Source organism: Bombina bombina, chromosome 1 (assembly GCF_027579735.1).
Source record: "Bombina bombina isolate aBomBom1 chromosome 1, aBomBom1.pri, whole genome shotgun sequence".
NCBI classification, from domain to species: Eukaryota; Metazoa; Chordata; class Amphibia; order Anura; family Bombinatoridae; genus Bombina; species Bombina bombina.
This window is the reverse complement of record NC_069499.1, coordinates 724,894,157-724,907,683: the sequence shown is the minus strand read 5'-3', so window position 1 is coordinate 724,907,683 and position 13,527 is coordinate 724,894,157. Positions and strand designations below refer to the sequence as shown.

The 13,527-nt window shown below is 35.3% G+C and overlaps 1 long non-coding RNA gene across 1 annotated transcript in view; it reads left to right on the top strand.

Annotated features, from left to right (window-relative positions):
* Nucleotides 1-13,527, top strand: part of LOC128645913 (uncharacterized) — a 315,083-nt gene that overhangs the window by 212,301 nt on the left and 89,255 nt on the right. The window contains exon 2 of the long non-coding RNA XR_008400156.1: nucleotides 37-184. This is a non-coding gene — a long non-coding RNA (uncharacterized LOC128645913). The remainder of the gene's footprint in view (nucleotides 1-36; nucleotides 185-13,527) is intronic.

The following is a 13,527-nucleotide window of genomic DNA, read 5'->3' as shown; positions in this document are numbered from 1 at the left end:
TTAATAATATTGATTGTAATTTTGCTGTTGTTGCAGAATATATAGACCAAATAAGGCTGCATTTGGAAACCTCAAATATATACATAAGTGAACCACCTCATGAACCAAGTTTCATCACAGAAGCCATAACCAATCATGGAAGTTTTGAAGAGTAGGAGGAGCAATATCTGCATCAAAGTCAAAGGTTAGAAAAATGAAACAAACTGTAAATACAGAAGACTTTTAAAGCAAACAAAGAAGAACTGCATTTATTATGTGCTCAAAAATAAGCTATAAACTTCAGTTTCATGGGGTTGATTACAATCTTATAGAAAAGTTTATCAAATGATTTATCTACAAAATTCCTTGTAGACTTTAATGATCAATTTGGTATAAAAATCACTAGAAACCCTTTTTTTTTTTTTTTTTTTTTTTTTTTTACAGGATATTAATGTTAAAGGGCTATTAAACATTCAAAGGCTTAGATCTTGTACATTTATTAAAGTCACTTCATTGTAGTAACCTGATCATACTCACAGACCTATAAAATAATGACAAAATGCTACAGAATTTGGCGCCTCTATACAAGTAAATAATCATATTAATTAGAGATGTGCATTTGTGACAAATATATATGGATATTCATTTTGTTTTAATTAAATATCCAAATGAATGTACTAAATGAAATTCATTAGAATATATTAATTATCCTTAAAATTAGAATGTACAAGTTTAAATACTTACCAATAGTATGGTGGGGGTAGCATGCTAGTCTGACCATTCTTCACAGAGTCCAAGACTGTGCTAATAATAGTATTAGTGTGGCTGGATCATGGAGCCAATGCTAAAGGAGAACCCCTCTCCCATCATTATTAATTCTTCCAAATCTAGCCCCCGGTATCCATTTATAACTCTATTCTACACCATCCCCTTCACATTGCAAATCACATCATTGACCACCACATTACATAAAATAAAACATGTACAAAGTGGACATTTATATTACCTTAGGCAAAGTTGAAAGAAAGAAACAGGGCCTCTTCATCTTGATTCCATCCACTGAATATATTTCAGGTTTCACATTTATATTTATTTAAAAAAAATGAAAAACAACAAAAAACAAACAAATCCTTATTGGTTAATCACGTTAACTAAACAGGATTTTGGACAAGTGAGCTATAGAAACTGAGCTTGCTTATGTGATATGTTGTAATGTTTTCTTGTTTAATGACATAAAAACATGATGATAATTGTTTTATCACAATATAGCAAGACATAGTGGTTTCTTTTAATTTATTAGAACCATGCAGACTATATTTCAAGACATTTTCTTTTTTTTTTTTCAAATTCAACATCATTCTAACCCTTTCAAAATCGTTAAAATACTAAGGGACAGATCACAATCCTTACAAAAAATGTATCTAATGATTTTCAACAGAAAACCACCTTTAAAGTCTAAGGGGATTTTTGTAGATAACACGTTTTTATACTTTTTTCTAAAAGGATTGTAATAGACCCCTTATTTATAAAGAAGTTGCCGCGACTGAACACGGATCTCCAAACGCTTAGGCGTTTCCAAAGACACATCAGGATTGTTTTCCCTGCCATCCAGCATGTTGATGAACCTTTCAATTTTTGACTAATAAAGTTTATTTTTTAACGTTTCCCTTGAGTGCTCAGGATTTCTTCTGTTGTTCCCTTATTTATATACTTTTCCATTGGTTTTGCACTTCATAACTTCACCATAATTTGAACAGAGAGAATCTGACAGAGATATTTCTGTCCACCAGAAAACACTTTTCCACATTTAAATGGGCATATCTTAGCAGCTTTGCAATTTTTAAATGTCAATTTTATTGTTCACGCTCAATTCATATTAATAAACACAATAGTTTTATGGTTCAATAATGAGCAAAAATGGAGCTCAAGTCATACTTTTAAACAACTTAACTGATATAGACTAAATTGTAATCATTAGAAAGCTGATTAATATTTAACATTAATTTAGTTTTTTTTAAATATTAATTATAAAATGTCTAAAAATGTTTTGACATTTCAGAATACACAAGTCTTAAATAAATATAAATTAATAATTATGATTCAGCGACAAAGAAAAAAAAACATTCAAACGCATAAGACAGAAATAATGTAGTGCCATATTAAACTATTTGTTTTACCGTAAATATTTAACTTTTGTAAAGGTCTGTGACACTGCCTTCAAATGTTCTGATTTTAAAAGGTTGCTATTGAAATGTATTGGAATTACTTCATAAAGGAAGCCAAAATTTGCCTGAACATAGATTAAATGGTGTAAATTCAATAAAACCTATTCATGAAACTAATATCTTGCAGAGAAAAGAAAACCTGCAATATTTTAACTTAAAAATTGTGGAATTAAAATGTATTTGTAACTGTCTGTTGTCCAATCAGCGAGTTGTGGGTTACTCTCCATTGTAATCAATACACCACCATTTATCTTGTAACTGTTCACGTTTTGATGCATATAATGAGTTGACACCAGCATCATAAAAAAGTTGAAAACTATTAAATAGAAATAAAATAAGAACTAGACAATCTCATCAGCTTTGTAGGTCTTTATGAATTGTGCATACTGAATAGGTGAAAATCCTGATCATGGGCTCCATGTAGGAAGCAACAAGAGCTATTCCGAAGCCCATGTGGGGCAGGTTCACATATGCGAGCCTGCTTCCCGCAATGTAAGAAGCAAAGGTCATTAGACCACTGCTTCTTACACCCTACGCCACCTCTGAGGTGGCGAGGGAAAATAACAGAGCTCACTCGCTCTCGGTGATTGACAGCCCCATTGGTTGCGCAAATGAAGGGGTGGGCATTGCACACTGCGAGGATTGTGTAATGATACATACGGGCTAGCGCACAAACAGATCCGTTGCCCGTATGTAGCGAAGGTGGGTGGACAGCATCGCAAGTTGAGAGGCTGTCCTCCCGTCTTTTAGTACATGGAGCCCCATGCCTTTAGAACCCCCCAGAATGCACATGACCAGCCCCTAGTTGTCATCTTCGAGGTTTATGAGACATCATTCATTCCATCAAGAACAACTATCATAAAGCAATTTGCCATAACCATACTTTACCATAACAAAGCACTTATTTTACCCTTACAAACATTTACATAAATCATTTTGCAAGCATGTTTTTTAAGTGTTGTATTTGTAATTATTATGTTTCTGTATTGCAGTTCATGTTTGATGTGAAAGACATCATGTATTGAGAACCTAATGCAAATATAGATGTTAATAACAGTAATTCCCGCTAACATAACTTGGTAAAATAAAGGTAAAACAAAGCTTAATTAATTCTAGAACATTATTTTGCCTTCCCAGTGAGGCTTCTCTGCATCCCTCGTAAACATCTATGAATCTATGCTTTCACATAGGTCTAATGTTGCTTGCAACAAAAAAAAAAAGGGAATTGTTTGAAGCTATTTTTATTTTAAACATGATCATTTGTTGAAAAATTATAGTATAGTTAGTATTCCTTTGTCATTTGTTTTACATAAAAAGTAAACATGCATAAAATTATTGTATGAGAAGCATATATTTACTAAAAAAGTTTGTTCTAATATCTCAATCACTTTTTTAGACAAAAAAAAAAAAAGGAATCTGAAATGGAATTAAAAAAAGTTGTATGGAAAGCCCCCCCCCCCCAACAAAAAAGCAAAAGCAAACCAACATATGTAGTTATAAAGTACTAAACATTTTATTTCAAATATAAAGATATACCAAATATACATTTATTTATCTATCTTTCTTTTTCTACAATAATAAAAGATGTAAAAATACTTGTCAAGTGTCTTTCTTATCAAATGTAATTTATAGATTTACCATGATGCTATAGTGTTGTGGCCATAAAACAACATAAATAGCATTATTACAATACACTACACTTTGCCAGATGCATAAACTCTTGCAGGAAAAAAAACATGTGCTTGCACTTTTCATGCCTCAGCCAGGCATATTATACAAAAGTTATATTAAAAAAAAAACAAGTTACATATTATGTTGCAATAATTCATTAAGTTTGAAAATAAGAACATGGGATGAAGTGATTGGACACAAATTGTAGGAAAATATACTATAAATGACAGGGAATATCCTTTAGCATCTATACTGTACATGTATTGTAAACTAAAAATGAATTAAAGCACATGAGGAATGCATGTTTAGATGTGGATTCAATTGCATTTAGACTTTTGACTCAAATATGATATATATATATATATATATATATATATATCTACATCCCAAATGTAATTCTTTCATATACAAAGGCCATTTTTATCCGCCCCAAAAAGGACATGGGGAAAAGGTTAATTCAAAACAATCAGCTAGATTATGAGTCTTGTGTTATGAGGGGTGCGGTGCTAAAGTGCAGTTTTTTCTCACCGCTCACTTACCTACAGCGCTGGTATTACAGGTTTTTACAAACCCGGCGTTAAAAGGCAAGAAGTGAGCCTAGAGCAAAATTGAGCTCCACACTGCACTCCAATACCAGCGCTGCTTAAGTCAGCTGTGAGCTGGTTGTACGTGCTTGTGCATGATTTCCCCATAGACATCAATGGGGAGAGCCAGCTGAGAAAAAGTCTAACACCTGCAAAAAAGCAGCGTAAATCTCAGTAACGTAGCCCCATTGATTCCTAAGGGGAAACACATTATATGTTTACACCTAACACCCTAACATGAACCCCGAGTCTAAACACCCCTAATCTTACACTTATTAACCCAGAATCTGCCGCCCCGACATCGCTGACACCTACATTATATTTATTAACCCCTAATATGCCGCTCCGGACATCGCCGCCACCTACATTATACTTATTAACCCCTAATCTGCTTCCCCAACATCACCGACACCTACAATATATTTATTAAGCCCTAATCTGCCGCCGCCAATGTCGCCGCAACCTACTTACACTTATTAACCTCTAATCTACCTCCCCCAACGTCGCCACCACTATATTAAATGTATCAACCCCTAAATCTAAGTCTAACCCTAACACCCCCTAACTTAAATATAATTTAAATAAATCTAAATAAAATTTCTAACATTAACTAAATTATTCCTATTTATAACTAAATACTTACCTATAAAATAAACCATAAGTTAGCTACAATCTAACTAATAGTTACATTGTAGCTAGTTTAGGGTTTATTTTTATTTTACAGGCACGTTTGTATTTATTTTAACTAGATAGAATAGTTACTAAATAGTTATTAAATATTTAATAACTACCTAGCTAAAATAAATACAAATTTACCTGTAAAATAAAACCTAACCTAAGTTACACTAACACCTAACACTACACTACAATTAAATAACTTACCTAAATTAAATACAGTTAAATAAATTAAATACAATTAGCTAAATTACCAAAAAAACAAGCACTAAATTACAGCCAATAGAATGCCAGCTCAATCCTATTGGCTGATTGTATCAGCCAATAGGATTTTTTATACATTAATTCCGATTGGGTGATAGAATTCTATCAGTCAATCGGAATCTAAGGGATTCCATCTTGGATGACGTCACTTAAAGAAACATTAATTCCGAAGAAGCCGTCGATTGAAGCGGATGCTCCGTGCCAGATGTCTTGAAGATGGAGCCGCTCCGCGCCGGATGGATGAAGATAGAAGATGCCATCTGGATGAAGACTTCTGCCCATCTGGAGGACCACTTCTGCCCATCTGGAGGACCACTTCTGCCGGCTTCATTGAGGACATCTTGCCGCTTGGATGAAGACTTCTCCCGGTAAGTGAATCTTCGGGGGTTAGTGTTAGGATTTTTTAAGGGTGTATTGGGTGGGTTTTAATTTTAGGTTAGGGCTTTGGGCAGCAATAAAGCTAAATGCCATTTTAAGGGTAATGCCCATCCAAATGCCCTTTTCAGGGCAATGGGGAGCTTAATTTTTTTTAGTTAGGCTTTTATTTGGGGGGTTGGTTGTGTGGGTGGTTGGTTTTACTGTTGGGGGGGTATTTGTATTTTTTATTTACAGGTAAAAGAGCTGATTTCTTTGGGGCAATGCCCCGCAAAAGGCCCTTTTAAGGGCTATTGATAGTTTAGTTTAGGCTAGGGGTTTTTATTATTTTGGGGGGGCTTTCTTATTATTATTATTTTTTTGTTTTTAATAATTTTTATTGAGGTTCAGTTCAAGGCTTACAAGTATTAAACGTCATGGCATATCAGGCAATGCAGAAATAAATGGTTACATGACTGCCATCTGATACATATCGGGATAGATATATATATAACATGAATTTATGACTTTTACATTCTTTGTATAAAAAATAATTGCCATACCATTTGTATACCAACTACCTGTCATATGAGGCCACTCTTGGACCTCTCAACTATATACATGAGTCTTTACAGTTAGTAAACTGAGACAAAAAGAGACCACTCATGGGTCTCAAATGATGAATCTTTTTTTTTTTTTTTTTTTAAGAATAGATAGCAATATATAAAGGTTTTACAGTATAAAGAATATATAAAGATTGTCTATGCAATATAAACATTTTGTACAATGGTAATTATTAATTAGCATAAGACACACTATTCAACAAACAATAAAACATCAGTATGAACAAATGGTATGTCACAGAACATACATTTTTTTTTACCAATTGCTCATGCAGAACTAATATAATGAGCTCTGTATATATTTACAAGTGCCTCACAAGGGTTACGTTGACATAATTACTGGGACCTATAAAGGAAGGGGGCACATATCAATCTAACTTTGCACTCTAGCTGTAATATTACAAAGTATACATTACATTTGGTGATGGACATACCAATAGATGTACAAGTAAAAGGGTTGAAATGCGCAATGAACTGTAAATATATTCACCTACTTAACTGATGAAGTGAGCCCTTTATATAAGATCATCAAGCAATGTAATCAGAAAGAGAGGCGTACAAATCTAGCCTACTTGGATGGCCTATAAACCCATAATGTGCACTGTATGGGTTGCACCCCAGATGAGAATTAGCTTATATATGGGAAATACTTAGGTTACATGCTTAATAGTGCCCAAATAAACAGCAATCAAATACATAGTCTAGATAGCAAGGAATATGTGGTACCTATTTCTCTTAATCTGCAATCTATTTCTATACACACAGCCAGAGAAATCTTTCTGGGATCTTGGTTTTTCTCTAATATATATAAGATTACAGTCTTCTTAGTTTAGAGATCTGTGAATCTCTTCAACCTCCTATTCTAAATACCCAATATTTGCATAAGATCTCATAAAACTATGCTAGTAATTATTAATAAACAAGGGATTCAGATCGTATTAAAGTTAGATACCTCAGACTAGTAATGCAGGGTTCTGGCTTCTCTTATCATGCCCTTATCCTATGGCTACATTAACTACATGAGCTCAGACCTAAGCATATAGGCATCCCATGTTATATATATATATTCAGACTTGACTAAGCAAAAAGTGTAAGGATAATAATCAAAAACTAAACATTTTTTAAATAGCAAGGGGTTTAGACTTTTAAGCTGCAAAATTTTCCAGGGTGTTATCAGTTACTCATTGTTGTGTAATTAGAGAGTCCCCATCCGATCCCATCTAGCTGAATAATGCAGTCCGGCTTCATCCAGCACAGAGTCACTAGTTTAACCTACCCCAACCATGACAAAAACGCTGGGGCAACAGCAAGTCCAGAACAGCAACCGGGCTGTCACTCTGGAATACAGGCCTAGTGGCGAAAAGCGCTCCCCCACTATTTTCCAACTCCACTGCCTCACTGTCTGCCCCAGAATAAAGGTTGCAACTGCATAGTCCGGATAGTGGCACTGTATAGGTAAGGAAGGCACGCATATGCAGGATTGGCGGCCCTCGATCTCCACGGCAGCCCTGCTTTCTGCCGATTCACAGATGGGGAGATTCTCACCCCCAGACTTCCTCCCGATCACAGGGTTCTCCGCCATCGCCTCTCTCTCCAGCTGCCACAAAAGCTCTACGTGCCCGATCTTCCTCACCGGGCAACAGGACTTGAAAGGCATCGCCAAGGTAGGTAGTGACGGTATGATATGATCCGCAGGGTCATCTGGACTCAAAGCTTCTGTCTCAGCCGGTGGGGTCTCTATGCTGTCACTTGTGTGCTGTGTCAGCTTCGGAGCGAACAGAGCCTCAATATCCCTGAGGAGACAATGGAAGTGCTCGCCTATAAATAAGCGCATCTCCTCCAGAATCAAATCGATCCTTGACGCCATTGCAGGATTTTCCATACAGCAAATGATTGTAGCACAATGTCCTAAGTAGCTTTTATGAGCAAAAGGTATGAAATCAGGGTTTGTAATAATAGACGTATCTGTGTACATTAAGACCCAGAGGCCTAGTGGGGAGATATATGTGGCAGCCCTAGCCACGCTACTGACAAACAATGCGCGCGGCTCACTTGGAAAACATAGGTCAGGGTGTCCGTTGTCCGCTCCTGTGCTCCAAATATGTTAAATAGGCAATCTTAGCTTCCCAGGAAAACAATCTGTAGTGAGTTATCTCTACTTAGTTAAAGATAAAAAGCAAAGTTTATAGAGTACAAATAGGAGCTTCTCCAAAACACGTCCTGCCGCTCCAAGTATAAGCTCCACCCCCCGGCTTTTTTATTTTTATAGGGTTCTTAGATTAGGTGTAATTATTTTAAATATCTTGTAATTGTTTTTTATTTTCTGTAATTTAGTGTTTTTTTGTGGTAATTTAGCTAATTTTATTGAATTTAGTTAATTGTATTTAATGTAGGGAATTTTAATTGTAGTGTAGTGTTAGATGTTATTGTAACTTAGGTTAGGTTTTATTTTACAGGTAAATTTGTATGTATTTTAGCTAGGTAGTTAGTAAATAGTTAATAACTATTTAGTAACTATTCTACCTAGTTAAAATAAATACAAACTTGCCTGTAAAATAAAAATAAACCCTAAGCTAGATACAATGTAACAGTTATATTGTAGCTAACTTAGGGTTTATTTTATAGATAAGTATTTAGTTTTAAATAGGAATACTTTAGGGAATGATAGTAATTTGTATTTAGATTTATTTAAATTATATTTAAGTTAGGGGGTGTTAGGGTTAGGCTTAGGTTTAAAGGGTTAATAAATTTAGAATAGTGCCGCGATGTTGGGGACGGCAGATTAGGGGTTAATAAATGTAGGTAGGTGGCGGCAATGTTGGGGGCAGCAGATTAGGTGTTAATAATATTTAACTAGTGTTTGCGAGGCGGGAGTGCAGCGGTTTAGGGGTTAATATGTTTATTATAGTTATTATAACTCATAACTACTGACTTTAGAATGTGGAATCTTGGAGGTAGATGGTGTACCGCTCACTTTTTGGCCTCCCAGGACAAACTCGTAATACCGGCACTATGCAAGTCCCATTGAAAAAAGACTTTACGAAGTTTACGTAAGTTGATTTGCGTTAAGGCCAAAGAAGTGTGCGGTACACCTATACCTGCAAGACTCGTAATACCAGCGGGCATTAAAAAGCAGCGTTAGGTTCCTGATATTTGACTTATGTTGGTTAATCCTATAATTTATTTTTGGTGTTGTTTACCCTACACATAAGAGTCAATATGGGCATTTTAGCACATAGAACACACAAGTGAAATTGCATGTGTAGTACCCCTCTATTTTGATTTTCTTCCCAGTGTATAGTGGCAAAATTTGCCACCCTTACACTGGGAAAAAAAATCAAAATAAAGGACATTGAGCACATCCCATAAAGGCTATGTGCCATCCTAGGTTTTTTTTTTAATAGTCCCTATCAATGAATTTGTTTATAATTTCTTGGGACCTGACTTTTTTCTGGTCATATTTAGTTAATATCCTATCCACTCTTAGAAGTTGGGATTTTGGGACACTTTTGAATATTTTTGAAAAGTATTTATCAATAGGGTTGGAAAACAAATCTGCAACTAACAAAAATATATTGATACACACACCCTAAATGTGGTATAAGCAACTATTCATAAAAAGACTGTTCCCTGAGTCAGTCTCAAAGGTTAACAAATAAAAAAAACTGTGAAAAGTGTGCTAAAAACAGCAAAACCACATAAAAAAATAAGCAAAACCACATATAAATAGATAAATAGTAGTCTTTATTCTTTACTTAATTGGAATAAAAATTTAAAAAATTATACAAATAAAAACCACCAGTGGTTACAATTTAAAATTCATATGCGAAATGATAAAATGGATACAGGCCACTCCAACACCTTATATATAAGTCCTTAAATAAATACTGTAGGAGGTAAAATGTTAATCCATTATTTAGGATTAGAAACATGCAGGCTTCAAGTGTCCTATGCTGAAAGAAAGCTTACTAGGTAATATGGGATCTATTCGGCAAAGTCCTTAACCACAAGTCAGTATCCACCCGGTACACCTCTCCATGATAAGTCAAAGGATAAGACTGGTATGTTACCTTATCCATCTTTGGGGTTTGACTGTAGCCGCGTCTATGTACTCATATCCGTCTGTTACACTGCTTCCAATGTTGGTGGTCACGTGTTCCTGAACCATCAATGCAATAGACAGTCTATACCACATACCTTTTTCACTGACCGTCAGCTGAAATGTATGGAAGTTTGTTCAGGGGTTGTTCACAGAGCGCTCTGTATTTGTCTTCAAGGAAAATAAACACTTCCCCACAACTGTATCCTTGATGTAATATTAATATTCATAAGGTTTAATGAAGCATTTTCTAATGTTTCATACCACTCTACTGATAATTCCCTTTGCAATTCAAAATTACATTCTTTCTTTAGCCTTAATCCCCTAGGTACAATATTCTTGTAAATATATTTCTGCATGAATGTGACTTAAATTTTATGTTTTATTTCCTTAGTTGGTAATTTCTCCAAACCCTCAAAAAGCCCTTGAATATCATCAGTGCTACTATCTGTGTTAGTGGGGGATACATTGTTTTTTTCTAAATTAAATAACAAGGACTTCCTCATTGAAAAGATATCCTAGTGCGATGTGTATAACAAATAAAAAGGGAAAAATAACAAAGTGCAACCAACACTTACCACTTTAAGAAACCGGGTGCAAGTTATTTCTTTGGAGTGTGTTTGGAGACTCTGCACCGGCCATTGTTACCTTACAGGGAGTACTAAGGTTGTGTAAGATATATATATGATGATCCAGAAGCAGATTGGGAGAATGTCATATGGTCAGATGAAACCAAAGTAGAACTGTTTGGTAGAAACACAACTCGTCGTGTTTGGAGGAGAGAGAATGCTGAGTTGCAACCAAAGAACACCATACCTACTGTGAAGCATGGGGGTGGCAACATCATGCTTTGGGGCTGTTTCTCTAAAAAGGGAACAGGACGACTGATCCATGTACATGAAAGAATGAATGGGGCAATGTATTGTGAGATTTTGAGTGCAAACCTCCTTCCATCAGCAAGGGCATTGAAGATGAAACATGGCTGGGTCTTTCAGCATGACAATGATCCCAAACACACCGCCCAGGCAACGAAGGAGTGGCTTCATAAGAAGCATTTCATGGTCCTGGAGTGGCCTAGCCAGTCTCCAGATCTCAATCCCATAGAAAACCTTTGGAAGGAGTTGAAAGTCTGTGTTGCCCAGCGACAGCCCCAAAACATCACTGCTCTAGAGGAGATCTGCATGCAGGAATGGGACAACATACCAGCAACAGTGTGTGACAACCTTGTGAAGACTTACAGAAAACGTTTGACCTCTGTCATTGCCAACAAAGGATATATAACAAAGTATTGAGATGAACTTTTGATATTGACCAAATACTTATTTTCCCCCATCATTTGCAAATACATTCTTTCCAAATCAGACAATGTGATTGTCTGGATTTGTTTCCACATTTTGTCTCTCATAGTTGAGGTATACCTATGATGAAAATTACAGGCCTCTCTCATCTTCTTAAGTGGGAGAACTTGTACAATTGGTGGCTGACTAAATACTTTTTTGCCCCACTGTGTATTTATAGTTATAGATATATACAAATATACATAGGAATATCTATTTATAAATACATATATATACATTACTCAAAAAGAACAAAAAAGTAAACCTTACCTAGCAACCCCATATTAAAGGGACAGTTTAGGCCAAAATAAACTTTCATGATTCAGATAGAGCATGTAATTTTAAACAATTTTCCAATTTACTTTTATCACCAATTTTGCTTTGTTCTCTTGGTATTCTTAGTTGAAAGCTTAACCTAGGAGGTTCATATGCTAATTTCTTAGACATTGAAGCCCACCTCTTTCAGATTGCATTTTAACAGTTTTTCACCACTAGAGGGTGTTAGTTCACATATTTCATATAGATAACACTGTGCTCATGCACGTGAAGTAATCTGGGAGCTGGTACTGATTGGCTAGACTGCAAGTCTGTCAAAAGAACTGAAAAAAGGGGCAGTTTGCAGAGGCTTAGATACAAGATAATCACAGAGGTTAAAAGTATGTTATTATAACTGTGTTGGTTATGCAAAACTGGGAAATGGGTAATAAAGGGATTATCTATCTTTTAAAACAATACAAATTCTGGTGTAGACTGACCCTTTAAGCATCAGAGCTTAAAGGGACATGAAACCCACATTTTTTCTTTCATGATTTAGAAAGAGAATGCAATTTTAAACATCTTTCTAATTTACTTCTATTATCTAATTTGTTTTATTCTCTTGATATTTTTTGCTGAAAAGCATATCTAGATATGCTCAGTAGCTGCTGATTGGTTGCTGCACATAGAAGCCTCATGTGATTGGCTCACCCATGTGCATTGCTTTTTCTTCAAATAAGGATATCTAAAAAATGAAGCAAAATAAATAATAGAAGTAAATTGTAATGTTGTTTAAATTTCTATTCTCTATCTGAATCATGAAAGAAAGATTTTGGATTTAGTAGCCCTTTAAGACAGGAATCCCTGCACAAATGATACAAACAGAAATTATATACAAACAGAGGGTAACTATTACATACTACCGCACAATCTATATAAGAATAGAATGAATCAGTGTCCTTGGTTAAAGTGTACCAAGAGCAACAGCGATTGATAGTATGCAGATTGACATGAGCTATAATGCCGAAGAATGATACAATGTTCCTGTGTTAAATCAAATATATGATTGCAAAAAATTATACTGTGCTCTTCTGTATTAATTAATGTATCCAATTTCAAATGCAAAGTTCCTTTGTGTTAACTTTTATATGTGGAAGTTTTTTTATTCCAAGCTTCCCCTCTCTCTGCTTTAATAAATCAGGGTGTGATGAGGTGAACAGTTAAGGTCCTCCTAGAGATGATCTTGTGCAAAAAGAGATGTAATGGAACTCACCAGCTCTTACTCTGATCGGGAACAAACCAAGATGTACAGAAGACGTCTGGCTTTTAGCCCATCCACCGTTACAGATCATCTGCTGGGCAGTAGATCGGCTTTACAGATTCGGCTCTCACTCGGTTATTACTGCCAGGACTGCCATACTTTAACAGACAAAGCAAACATATTCGGTTCAATGTATTTCC